Source organism: Rana temporaria, chromosome 13, assembly GCF_905171775.1.
Source record: "Rana temporaria chromosome 13, aRanTem1.1, whole genome shotgun sequence".
In the NCBI taxonomy this organism is placed as follows: Eukaryota; Metazoa; Chordata; class Amphibia; order Anura; family Ranidae; genus Rana; species Rana temporaria.
Window position 1 is genome coordinate 69,478,661 of NC_053501.1, and position 12,539 is coordinate 69,491,199.

General features: G+C 46.4%; 1 protein-coding gene across 2 annotated transcripts in view; it reads left to right on the top strand.

Moving 5' to 3' along the window:
- The first annotated feature begins 8,105 nt into the window (after positions 1-8,105).
- Positions 8,106-12,539, top strand: part of LOC120920285 (serine/threonine-protein kinase PAK 6-like) — a 169,447-nt gene continuing 165,013 nt past the window's right edge. For both annotated transcript variants that reach the window (XM_040332274.1, XM_040332276.1), the window contains exon 1: positions 8,106-8,545. The gene's annotated coding sequence lies outside the window, so the exon portion shown is untranslated. The remainder of the gene's footprint in view (positions 8,546-12,539) is intronic.

Here is a 12,539-nt window from a genome sequence, read left to right on the forward strand (position 1 = left end):
AGGATAAGGCGGTGCTGCACCCGCAGCCCTCTTTTCTTCCAAAGGTCGTTTTGGCCTTTCACATTAACGAGGACATTGTTCTTTCATCCTTATGTCCTCAGCCGAAAAAACAGAAGGAGGCCACTTTACATTCTCTGGATGTGGTTCGGGCCCTTCGAGTTTACTTGTCGGCGACGGCTCCTCTCCGGAAGTCGGACTCACTGTCTGGTGTCCGGTCCCAGTAAGGGCCTGGCAGTCTCGTTGGCCACCATTTCCAGGTGGATCCGACAGATTGTGCTTCAGGCCTATGCCCTGAAGGGGCGGGCGCCTCCTTTTCGGGTCACGGCGCATTCGACCAGGGAGATCGGGGCCTCTTGGGCTTTCCGACATCAAGCTTCTGTGTTACAGGTGTGTAAGGCAGCGACCTGGTCGTCGGCCCACACTTTTTCAAAGTTTTACAAGGTGGATGTGAGTGCATCTTCTGATGCCTCCTTCGGCCGCAGGGTGTTACAGGCGGCAGTTTAAGGTTGGAGTTCCTCCGTTGAGTAACTCCGGTTTTGTTGGGGTATAACCTGGTTTGCTGTGTTATTTTTCCCACCCCTCGAAATTTTTTGACACTGCTTGGGGACGTCCCTAATGTCAAAGAAGGCTGTGTCCGTCTATGAACGAAAGAGAAAATAGTTTTTTTGTACTCGCCGTAAAATCCATTTCTCTGCGTTCATAGACGGACACAGCACCCACCCCTCCTTTGTTTGTACTGCTTGTTACGAACTGAAGGCTGCTAGAGCAGGGTGGGGTTATGCCTGGGGGAGCCACGCCCCCTGGGAGGAGCGGCATGAAGGAAAGGTTTTAACACCTTAAGTATTGTAAAATTCTGCCTAAATCTCCTGGTAGGAAGAAGCATAACCCTACTGTCAAAGAAGGCTGTGTCCGTCTATGAACGCAGAGAAATGGATTTTACGGTGAGTACAAAAATCCTATTTTTTCTAGTTTCTGTCATATTATCAGGTTATTTCTCACACACAGCATATGCATACCACAAACTACACCCCAAAACACATTCTGCTATTACTCCTGAGTATGGTGATACCACATGTGTGAGACTTTTACACAGCATGGCCACATAGAGAGTCCCAACATGCAGGGAGCACCATCAGGCGATCTGGAGCACCCAGGCCAATTCTGACATTTCTCTCCTACATGTAAAAATCATAATTTATTTGCTAGAAAAGGACATAGAACCCCCAAACATTGTATATGCTTTTTTAGCAAAGACCCTAGAGAATACAATGGTGGTCATTACAACTTTTCATCTCGCACGGTATTTGCGCAGCAATTTTTCGAACGCGTTTAAAAAAAAAAAGTTTTGTGCTTAAAAAAAAACCTCAAAACAGTAAGGTTAGCCCAATGTTTTTGCATAATATGAAAGATGAAGTTACGCAGAGTAAATAGATACCCAACATGTCACCCTTCAAAATTGCACACGCTTGTGGAATGGCGCCAAACTTCGCTACTTAAAAATCCCCATAGGCGACGCTTAAAAATATTTTTACTGGTTACATGTTTGGAGATACGGAGGAGGTCTAGGGCCAAAATTATTGCTTTCGATCTAATGTTCGCAGCGATACCTCACATGTGTAGCTTGATCACCGTTTTCATATGTGGGCGGGACTTCTGTGTGCGTTCGCTTCTGCGTGCGAGCACACAGGGACAGGGGGACTTTAAAAATAAATAAAACATTTTATTGTTTATTTTACTTTATTTATTTTAGTTTGACACTTTTTTCCCCAAAAATACATTTTTTGATCACTTTTATTCCTATTATAAGGAATGTAAACATCCCTTGTAATAGGAATATAGCATGACAGGTCCTCTTTACAGTGAGATGTGGGATCAATCAGACCCCACATCTCACCTCTAGGCTGGGAAGCCTGAAATAAAAAAAAATGATCCTGGCTTTGATCGTAGCGGTGAGTCGGTAGAAACACCGGAGGGAGGGGGCGGGGTACGTATTTCTAAGTATTGGCAAGGTATTGCGGAGTACTGGCAGGGTATTGCAGAGTATTGCGGGGTATTGCGGAGTATTGGCAATGTATTGCGGAGTATTGGCAGGGTATTGCGGAGTATTGCGGAGTATTGCGGAGTATTGCAGGGTATTGCGGAGTATTGCAGGGTATTGCGGAGTATTGCGGAGTATTGCAGAGTATTGCAGAGTATTGCGGGGTATTGCGGGGTATTGCAGAGTATTGCGGGGTATTGCGGAGAATTGCGGGGTATTGCGGAGAATTGCGGGGTATTGTGCGGTATTACAGCGTATTGTGGGGTATTGCAGCGTATTGTGGGGTATTGCAGAGTATTGTGGAGTATTGGCAGGGTATTAGTAGAGTATGCAGGGTATTGGCAGAGTATTGGCAGGGGGTATTGGCAGAGTATTGGCAAGGGGTATTGCAGGGTATTTTGTATTGCAGAGTATTGCACACTGTATTGCAGAGTTTGGGCAGGGATGGATGGATGGCTGGATCTGTGACTGCAATTGTCACAGATCCAGCCCAGAGCACTGCTGCTGCCATCCGCTCTCTCCCCCTCTCCTCTCACACTGTACTTATCGGTACAGAGAGGGGAGGGAGGAACCGGCGTCATCAAATGACGCCGGTTTGTTTACAAGTGATCGCTCCGACATTGGACGGAGCGATCACGTGGTAAACGGCTGCTATCAGCGGCAATTTACCGCGATCCGTGATGCGCCGGGTCACGGATGATTCCAGGAGAAAGCTCCAGGGGGCGCGCGGGAGCAAGATTCTGGGAGGACTTCCATAGACGTCCTACCAGAATAACTTGACCGCGCTGTAGCCGTCTTTCGGCTATGGCGCGGTCGTCAAGAGGTTAGTGCTGGAAAAAAAACGTTTTGATAGATAAAAAGTGCATTTTATATACATCTATATAGATTAGACCAAAATGAGGGACAAATGAGGGGGAATGAGGGACAGAGGGACATTGCTCCAAATCAGGGACAGTCCCTCAAAACCAGGGACAGTTGGGAGCTATGTTCTGTGGACCCCTAGTGTTCCTCCAGAGGTTACTTGGGCTTCCTTCAACAACTTCTAACTCTCATATAAAGTGATATCAATGATCTTTCTTAGCTTTCTGTATTTTCTCATTCCACTGATCACCAATGTAAGAGGATTTCCTCATGACCACTAGCGCAAGGGTAATTCTTCACAACGACCACCAATGCTAGAAGCATTCTTCCCACTGACCACCAATGTAAGGGGCATTCTTCCCACTTACCAGTAATGAAAGGGGCATTCTTCCCATTATCCAATGTAGCACCCACTACTGTAGGTAGGTGCTAGAATCGGATTTTTGCTAGGGAAACTGTCAGTGCAGGTACATTTAGGCAGGCCTATGCTTCAGGCTAGTCCTGCTTGTTTTGATCTGGGGGCAGGGAGTGGTTAGTGTAGCAGTGGGTGTGACCACCTGTGCTCTAGTTCTGGGGTGCCTCCCCTGCTTCCAGGGAGAATGATCTGGAAGAGGGGCAGGGCACAGGACTAGAGTGACAGGGAGCTCATGTGAGGAGCCCTGACCAATCCCCACTTGATATTAGCAGGGGGAAGGCCTCCCATATAAAATCAGGTTCCAGGAGCATGGGAGAGCTGGGAGGGAGCTACATCCTTACACAGTAATGGGTGGAGTGTCTTGGAACAGAGGGGCTGTAGAAGCTGTCAGAACATGTGTCCAGATAAAGTTCTTCATCATGAACTCGAGGCAGGAAAAGGTCGGTGAGTGGAACACAGTGGATTTCTGGATGAGGCATGCCAGGGGAGCTGGGTGCGAGGCCAGAGCAGAGACTGTGGGAAATGTGTCATATAGATGCAGCCTGAGGGCGCAGGATTTGCATACTGGACTGGCTGGGAAAGTTGTCCACCAAGCAACACGTGCTACTAAATGACTAGGCCACTGGGGAGAGGTACTGCAGACAGCCAGCATTTGATAGCCAGCCATTGGGACTGTTCGGAGCGGAGTCTTTAGCTCACATGAGGAGGATGTGACAGGAAAGATAAGGATCTACAGATTGTGCAGGAGGAGAGAAGTCCTGGGAGCAACAGTCTGCAGGAGGTACACAGAGGAGGAGAAATAGTCTGCATGGTGATGCAGGGGAAGTGACTGTAGATATTATCTGTGCATCAGTACTTCAAGGCTCAACCAGATTTCAAGTTCTTTAATATGATGGCAAAGCAACATGTTCTATGGGCATCCCATATCCCTTTCCCCAACCAAGTTATATCTCCAATAAAATAAACAAAACAACGCAAATGACTGTTCATTGTCTCTGAGGTGATAGATGGAGGTCTGCCAGCAGGGTGATATGGTGGATGTTAGATACTAATAGCAATCAAGCACTACACCAGCAATGTAAGGGGCATTCTTCCCACTAACCAGCAATGGAAGGGGCATTTTTCTAACTGACCACCAATGTAAGGGACATTCTTCCCACTGATCACCAATGCAAGGGCCATCCTTCCCACTGACCACTCATGTAAGGGGCATTCTTTCCACTGACCATCAATGTAAGAGGGCTTTCTTTCTACTTACCACCAATGTAAGGGAACATTCCTCCTACTGACCACCACTGTAAGAAGCATTCTTATTACTGACCACCAATGTAAGATGAATTCTTCCCAATGACCACCAATGTAAGGGGCATTCTTCCCTCTGGCCACCAATGTAAGGGTCATTCTTCTCTCTGACCACCAATGTAAGGGGCATTCTTCCCTCTGACCACCAATGTAAGGGGCATTCTTCCCCCTGACCACCAATGTAAGGGGCATTCTTCCCACTGACCACCAATGTAAGGGGCATTCTTCCCTCTGGCCACCAATGTAAGGGTCATTCTTCTCTCTGACCACCAATGTAAGGGGCATTCTTCCCTCTGACCACCAATGTAAGGGGCATTCTTCCCCCTGACCACCAATGTAAGGGGCATTCTTCCCTCTGACCACCAATTTAAGGAGACATTCTTTCTACTTACCACCAATGTAAGAGGAATTCTTCCCACTCACCACCAATACAAATACATTTTTTCTCACAAATGTAAGGGACGTTCTTCCCATTGACCCCCAATGTAAAGAGCATTACTTCCACTGACCACCAGCCTATTGGGCCCTTCTCCACTGACCACCAATGTAAGGGTGCCATTTTCACTACAATTTGTACAGTCAGCTTTTCTTTTCTGACAACTTATATTTGTTTAACCACTTCCCGCCCGGTCTATAGCCGATTTACGTCCGGGAAGTGGTTATGAAATCCTGACAGGACGTTCCAGAACGTCCTGCAGGATTTCATGCCGCGCGCGCCCGTGGGGCCGCGCATCGCGGCGATCGGTGATGCGGGGTGTCAGTCTGACACCCTGCATCTCCGATCTCGGTAAAGAGCCTCCGGCGGAGACTCTTTAACACGTGATCAGCCGTGTCCAATCACGGCTGATCAAGATGTAAACAGGAAGAGCCGTTGATGGCTCTTCCTCACTCGCGTCTGACAGACGCGAGTAGAGGAGAGCCGATCGGCGGCTCTCCTGACAGGGGGGGTTCGCGCTGATTGTTTATCAGCGCAGCCCCCCCCTCGGATCGCCACACTGGACCACCAGGGATGCCCACCCTGGACCACCAGGGTGGGTAAAAAAAAAAAAATCAAAAAAAAAAAAGCATTCAAAAAAAGATGCCAATCAGTGCCCACAAATGGGCACTGACTGGCAACCTGGCAAAATCAGTGCTGCCCCACAGTGTCCATCAGTGCCACCCCAGTGTCCAATCAGTGCCACCCCACAGTGTCCATCAGTGCCACCCCACAATGCCCATCCATGCCCAGTGCCCACCTATAAGTGCCGCCCATGAGTGCCCATCTGTGCCGCCTATGTGTGCCCATCAGTGCCGCCTATGTGTGCCCATCAGTGCCGCCTATGTGTGCCCATCAGTGCCGCCTATGTGTGTCCATCAGTGCCACCTATGTGTGCCCATCAGTTCCGCCTATGAGTGCCCATCAGTGTCACATACCAGCGCCGCCAATCAGTGCCACCTCATCTGTGCCCGTCAGTACTACCTCATCGATGTCCATCAGTGCCATCTCATCGGTGCCCATTAGTGCCGCCATATCAGTGCCCGTAATTGAAAGGGAAAACTTATTTACAAAAAAATTAACAGAAAAAAATAAAAACGTATTTTTTTTTCCAAATTCTCAGTCTTTTTTTAGTTGTTGCGCAACAAAAAAAAAATCGCAGAGGTGATCAAATACCACCAAAAGAAAGCTCTATTTGTGGGGGAAAAAGGACGCCAATTTTGTTTGGGTACAGTGTAGCACGACCGCGCAATTGTCATTCAAAGTGCGACAGTGCTGAAAGCTGAAAATTGGCTTGGGTGGGAAGCTGCGTAAGTGCCTGGTATGGAAGTGGTTAATTTCATGAATATGACTGGAAAAAAATTAAGTCTGGAGGAGCTGTGGATGTCAAATATGCTAAGTGGGTCACAAGTCTTATTCTTTTATTTATTCTTATATCTGCAACTCACTGTTCATGCCAAGACTAGGTTCACATTACTGCGCAAAATCATATGTTTCCAACATGCAGGCAAATGCGCTACTCTTTATCCAACACATGGGGGTGCCATTAATTCTTAATGGCACTCCCACACATTGACAAATGCAGCACGGCAGCACTATGCAGCTTGGTACACCGCAATTTAAAAAAGGGTTGGGGACTTCTCTCCCTGCATTTCTGCGAGCAGGGCAGCCCATTGAAATGACTGGGCTGTCCTACATGCAGAACGTGGCCGCAACTATCTGAATAGAGCCTAAAGTCCATGTACTGTAGATATAATAATTATCAGCAGCTGTTCCCTGAGACCTGAGGGTTATTTCAAGGATTCCACTGTGTTGAATGTTCAAGACGGGTGAAACACCACTGTGTTCCAGAAAACTGCACCCCCCCCCTCCCTCGCTTTCTCCTGGAAAACCAATACTGCTGGGTCTGATGATCCCTGTAGTCTCTCTCAATTCTATTTCCCCCTCTCTATGTCAATTGCAACCAACCAATCATGTACTTACAGAAATTCTTTTTTTTCTAATTTTCCCAATACACAGGTTCACCTTACCTTCACTTTTCTAAGTGAACAGCCTCTATTCCTATAGTAAACCAACCTCATTGTCAGATTAATATATATATATTTCTCCTCCGTTCATGGACGGACACAGCAGCCTTTGACCTTAGGGTTATATCCGCTTCCTAAGGTCAAAGGCTGCTGTGTCCATCCATGAACTTAGAGAAATGGATTTTACGGTGAGTACAAAAATCCTATTATTACACATATACATACACACACATTTTATGAATATGGGTTAGGTCTGACTAAGTGAACTGTATCGGGAGCTAAAAATATATATATATATATATATATATAATGAAAATAACATTCACAAGCTGCCTGCCCCTTCCTCTCCTGTTGTCTTGCACCATGTGATGTATAAAATATATACCAATACATCTGTGTATTCTATATTCAACTGCTGACTTTATGTATCTGCCAGTGGTTACTATAGAAACAGCCCAGAAACTGTGTCAAGTGGATTTTTTGTAATGTAATTATAGGCTTAAAAATCCAGATAGCGACTCTTTTTTTTGAATGTCATTAATCTGTACATTTAAATTCACAATTTAACTCTCTATTGAGAATAAGATTTTTCGGTGTTCCATGTTCAGTGTGTAAAAAAGAACGGACAAGGCACCTCTGTCTTCAGAAATACATTTTTTTATGACGACGCCTAAATATTACAGATAAGAACCATATTCTTGTGGTTGGTGTAAAATAAAAAAAATAAAAATGATCATTTTTTTATTTTTCTGTGATGTCTATGGAAAAGTGCACCATTGCAGTCACAAGCACGCCATTGGGAACTGAACTATACCTCAGTATTCCAGGGGGTCAGCACGGCTTAACCCATTCAGTGCCGGAGTGACAATGGCTCACTCCAGACAATGGCTTTGCAGACCCCCCAAGGAAAGGGAGCGAGGGGGTTAAGTGGAGGCTGAACGTTTTCTATTCCTGTCTGAGTTGTGAATTTGCAGGGTCTCATTCATGCCAATGACATCAGCTGCCTCCCCATGGCAACTAGAGGCAGTAGTAAAATTCCCAGGCAACCTTTTGAGTCAGACGATGCCAAAAAAGAGCAGGTTGGAGAAGAGTCGTTAAAGAAAGCGGATTTTTTTTTAATTGGCTAACGACGGCCAGGGATGCGCCTCTGGAGTGGATGGACAGATGCGTGGTGCTGTGTCCTTTAAGGAAAAGATTTGAGGCTGTGTCTGCTTTGTTCCCAGTAGAAGGAAGGTGGATTGACCTTCGCTGATTGCCTGGAGAGAAGTAACTCAGCAGGTGTTCTGTCTCAGGATGAGGAACCATCTCTGGATTGCACTCCTGAGCTCTGTCTTCACATCACTTGTTTGTGGTGTAAGAATGGGGAGCCTGCAGCCTGTGTAGGGGTTCCAGCACCCCATGATTCATTGCAGTCTTCTGGGACACAGGTACAGTGCACTGGATGGATGGATGGGTGGCCTTTTCTTTTCTTGAATGATTCAATGCAATAAAGATGATAACAGCATGCCAGACCTAAACACAATGTACAACAATGATCTTTATTAGAGCAGGTTATGTATTCATTATATAACAAGATTTTTTTTATTTTCTTTAAAGGGTGTGTAGTTATTAAATGATTTACATAATCCTGCCTTATTACATGGTAAATGCTACTATATTTGTCGGTGCTACAGAAACCATGAAAAGTTATTATTTAATTTTAAAGTGCTCTGCTATGAATCACAAGGGTTATGAAAACTGGAGAGGTTACCCATAGCAACCAATCGCATGCTTTATTTTAATGTGTCGTGGGTTGCTCAGCTTTTAGTAGTTTTCACAAAACCGTCTAGGCCCCAAAAACGTAATGGGCCATTGTGTCAGGTGATTGGTACCAGTTACAGGACGGAAGTAATATATAAGTGTTGTGAAGAGCGGTGTGCTCATGCCTCCTTTTTTTTTACTGATTAGATTTTTATTTCTATTTTACTATTCCAAAGGCTTCTCGCGGAGACCAACTTTCCTGCATGGATGGGTAGGGTTGCCACCTCATCCCTTTAAAACAGAACACATATGAATTACACAGGTTCTGAGGCTAATTAAGGTGGTAATTAGACTCATTTGGTGCCTTACCTGCATTAAATTAGCCACAGAACCTGTGTAATTCATATGTGTTCTGTTTTAAAGGGATGAGATGGCAACCCTAGGGATGGGTGGCACTGCCCCTGTAGGGGTTGTAGGTGATAGGGTTCCCCACTGCTGCACAGCCAGGCACATAACATTTTCAGCTTACAGCCAGTGAACATTCCCTGAGCTTTGATTTTATGTTTTATTAGGGGATAATAACTTGGATAGGTAGGGGAATAATGGGATGCCACCTTGACAGTAACAAAACCAGGGACAACTTCCTCCCTATTTACAGCTCTTCTTGTACAACTCCAGTTTCTTCTTCTGTGGTATCTAATTGTTTCCGTTAGTTCAGCAACAGCCCATTACAGGCTAGGAGCTCTCAGTCCATTTTAGAATGTAGCAAAAAGTAGTGTGAACTGCATCCTGGAGTACCTCCACTCCCCTGTAGACACTGGCCCGGATTCAAGAAGCAATTGCGCCTGCGTAACCATAGGTTACACAGCGCAATTGCTTACTTGCCCCGGCGTTACGAATGCTCCTGATTCAGGAACATCGTAACGCCGACTGCAGCCTAAAATCTGCGTGGCATAAGGCTCTTATGCCACGCATATCTTAGGCTGCATTCTTGCGATGGCCGCTAGGGGGCGCTCCCATTGTGCTCAGTGTATAGTATGAAAATTGCATACTAACACCTATTCACAATGTTGCGCGAGCCCTGCGTGCGCAATTTACGTCGTTTCCGTACGGCGTGTTTAGCGTAAGGCTGCCCCTTCTAATAGCAGGGGCAGCCAATGCTAAAGTATACCCGACGTTCCCGCGTTGCGATGTTTGATTTTTACGTAATTTGCGTAAGTGATTCGTGAATGGCGCTGGACGCCATTCACGTTCACTTTGAAGCAAATGACGTCCTTGCGACGTCATTTGCCGCAATGCACGTCGGGAAAGTTTCCCGACGGAGCATGCGCTCGGCGCGGGAGCGCGCCTAATTTAAATGATTCCCGCCCCCCACGGGATCATTTACATTAGGCGCCCTTACGCAGGGCAAATTTACACAGCGCACACGCAATTTACAGAGCTACTGCTCCGTGAATCGCGGGTAGCGCAGTAAATTTTGCGGGGGCGCAGGGCAAAAACTTTGCCCTGCGCCTCCGCAAGAAAGGGGCAAATCTACCTGAATCCGGGCTACTGATCCCAGCTCTAGCACTTGAAGGAAATGCTAGCCCACCTGGCTGCTTCTCTTCACCAGTCTTCCCAAATAACTCTCTGGAGATCTCCCAGGGTAAGATAGGGAAGAGTTAAGCACATACATGTGGCAATCTTCCCTGCACCATGCTGTAGTACTCACACTGCCCTCTTGTCTCTCAGGAAAGCCTCCTCCAACTTCTTCTGTGGTAGGATCCTTCCAGGCCAGCCACCTGAGCTCCGGCCCAAGGTAGAGCCGCTTCCTGGCACGGGTCCCTCTAAGGCCACCGCCAGTCTCCCTTAGCACTGCATCTCCATCTTCTACCCAACTTCCCTTGCATGGCTCATCCATATTTAAGGGTTGGCTTAGTTCCTTGCCAGGCCCACTGCCCAGGAATTGGTCAAGCTCCCTTAAACCTTAAACATTTAAAGCAGAGGTCCAGCGAAAAAAAATATATTAAAAGCTAGCAGCTACAAATACTGCAGGTGCTGACTTTTAATAAATGGACAATTACCTGTCCAGCCCGCCATGTCGGCAGCAGAAGAAGAGCAATCGCTCGTCTCTCTGTTGCCCCCGCTGCCATCCTTGGTGAGGGAATCAGGAAGTGAAGCCTTGCGGCTTCACTGTACAGTTCCCTACTGCGCATGCCAGTGTCCCCACTGTCTCCTGGGACCAGTGTGTTTCCCAGAAGGCAGCGGGGGGGACGGAAGTGGAGTGACTCTCGTGGGAGTCATTTCCGGAAGCGGGTGCAAATACCTGTATTATACAGGTATCTGCACCCCCTCCCCCCTGAAAGGTGTCAAATGTGACACCGGAGGGGGGGGAGGGTTCTGAAAAGCGGAGGTTCCATTTTTATGTGGAACTCCGCTTTAAGACAGCCTAGCCTCTGCCCACTATCTACTAGAAGTTGCTCCAAACTCACAGATTCAGGGGGAGGTACCGGAGAGCAGCCCTGAACTTTAGTAACCCAGGCTCACAGGGTTTAAACAATAATCACAATTAGGGATGAGCTTCGTATTCGAGTCGAACTCATGTTCGATCGTTTGTCGAATTACGAACGTTTTTGGCCGTTCGCTCCAAATTCGAGTTACGTTTCACAGCCCATAATTCACTGCGGCATCGCAGTGCATTGCTGGCTGATGATTGGCCAAGCATGCACTATGACCCGCATGCTTGGCCAATCACAGCTTGAAAAAAAACGGAGAGCCATAATTGGCCAAAGCCAGGGTGGCTTTGGCCAATTATGGCTCAGGGGGTTTAGTTCAAGCCCCACAATATAAAAGGCCGCCTGCAGGTCGGCCTTGTGTAGTGTGTTGCGGTGGTTAAAAGAGAGGGAGAGTGTCATTTTTAGTAGGTAGATAGAGCAGGCAGGCTAGTCAGTTAAAGTTACAGTGTGTAGAGGATATATATATGCATCCCAGGTGTTGTGTGTATATATATTTATACACTGTATAGTTTAGCTAGATCAGCTCTTCCTAATTTACTGGCAGGCAGGTGATTGTGCTAGCTGCAGTATTCTCACATGGTGTATTGCCTGTGTCCTCTGCAGTGTGCACCATAAAGCTACATGGTGTGTGTACTGCCTTTGTCCTCTGCAGTTTGCACCTAAAGCTACTTGGTGTGTACTGCCCGTGTCCTCTGCAGATTGCACCTAAAGCTACGTAGTGTGTGTACTGTCTGTGTCTGTGCTATTTTTCTCAGTGATTTTCATCCATATTGCAGAGACCAGACATTACATTAAAGCCGCAAGCAGTAATAATCTCATTTTGTGCAGGGACAGTTCTAAACACGTGCCACTTCACAGGCATACTATAGACACCCAGCAGGTACAATATTTAAAGGAATTTTTCACTTTTTTTTTTTTTAATTTAAGCATCATTAACCAATTTTCCATACAGGGCACTTATACACCTTCCCGCCCAGACCAATTTTTAGCTTTCAGTGCTGTTGCACTTTGAATGACAATTGCGCGGTCGTTCTACACTGTACCTAAACAACATTTTTAATCATTTTATACCAACAAATAGAGCTTTATTTGGATGGTATTTGATCAGCTCTGAGATTTTTATTTTTTGCAAAAAAAATATAAAAATGACTGAAAATTTTGAAAATTTTTTTTTTTTTCCGTTTCA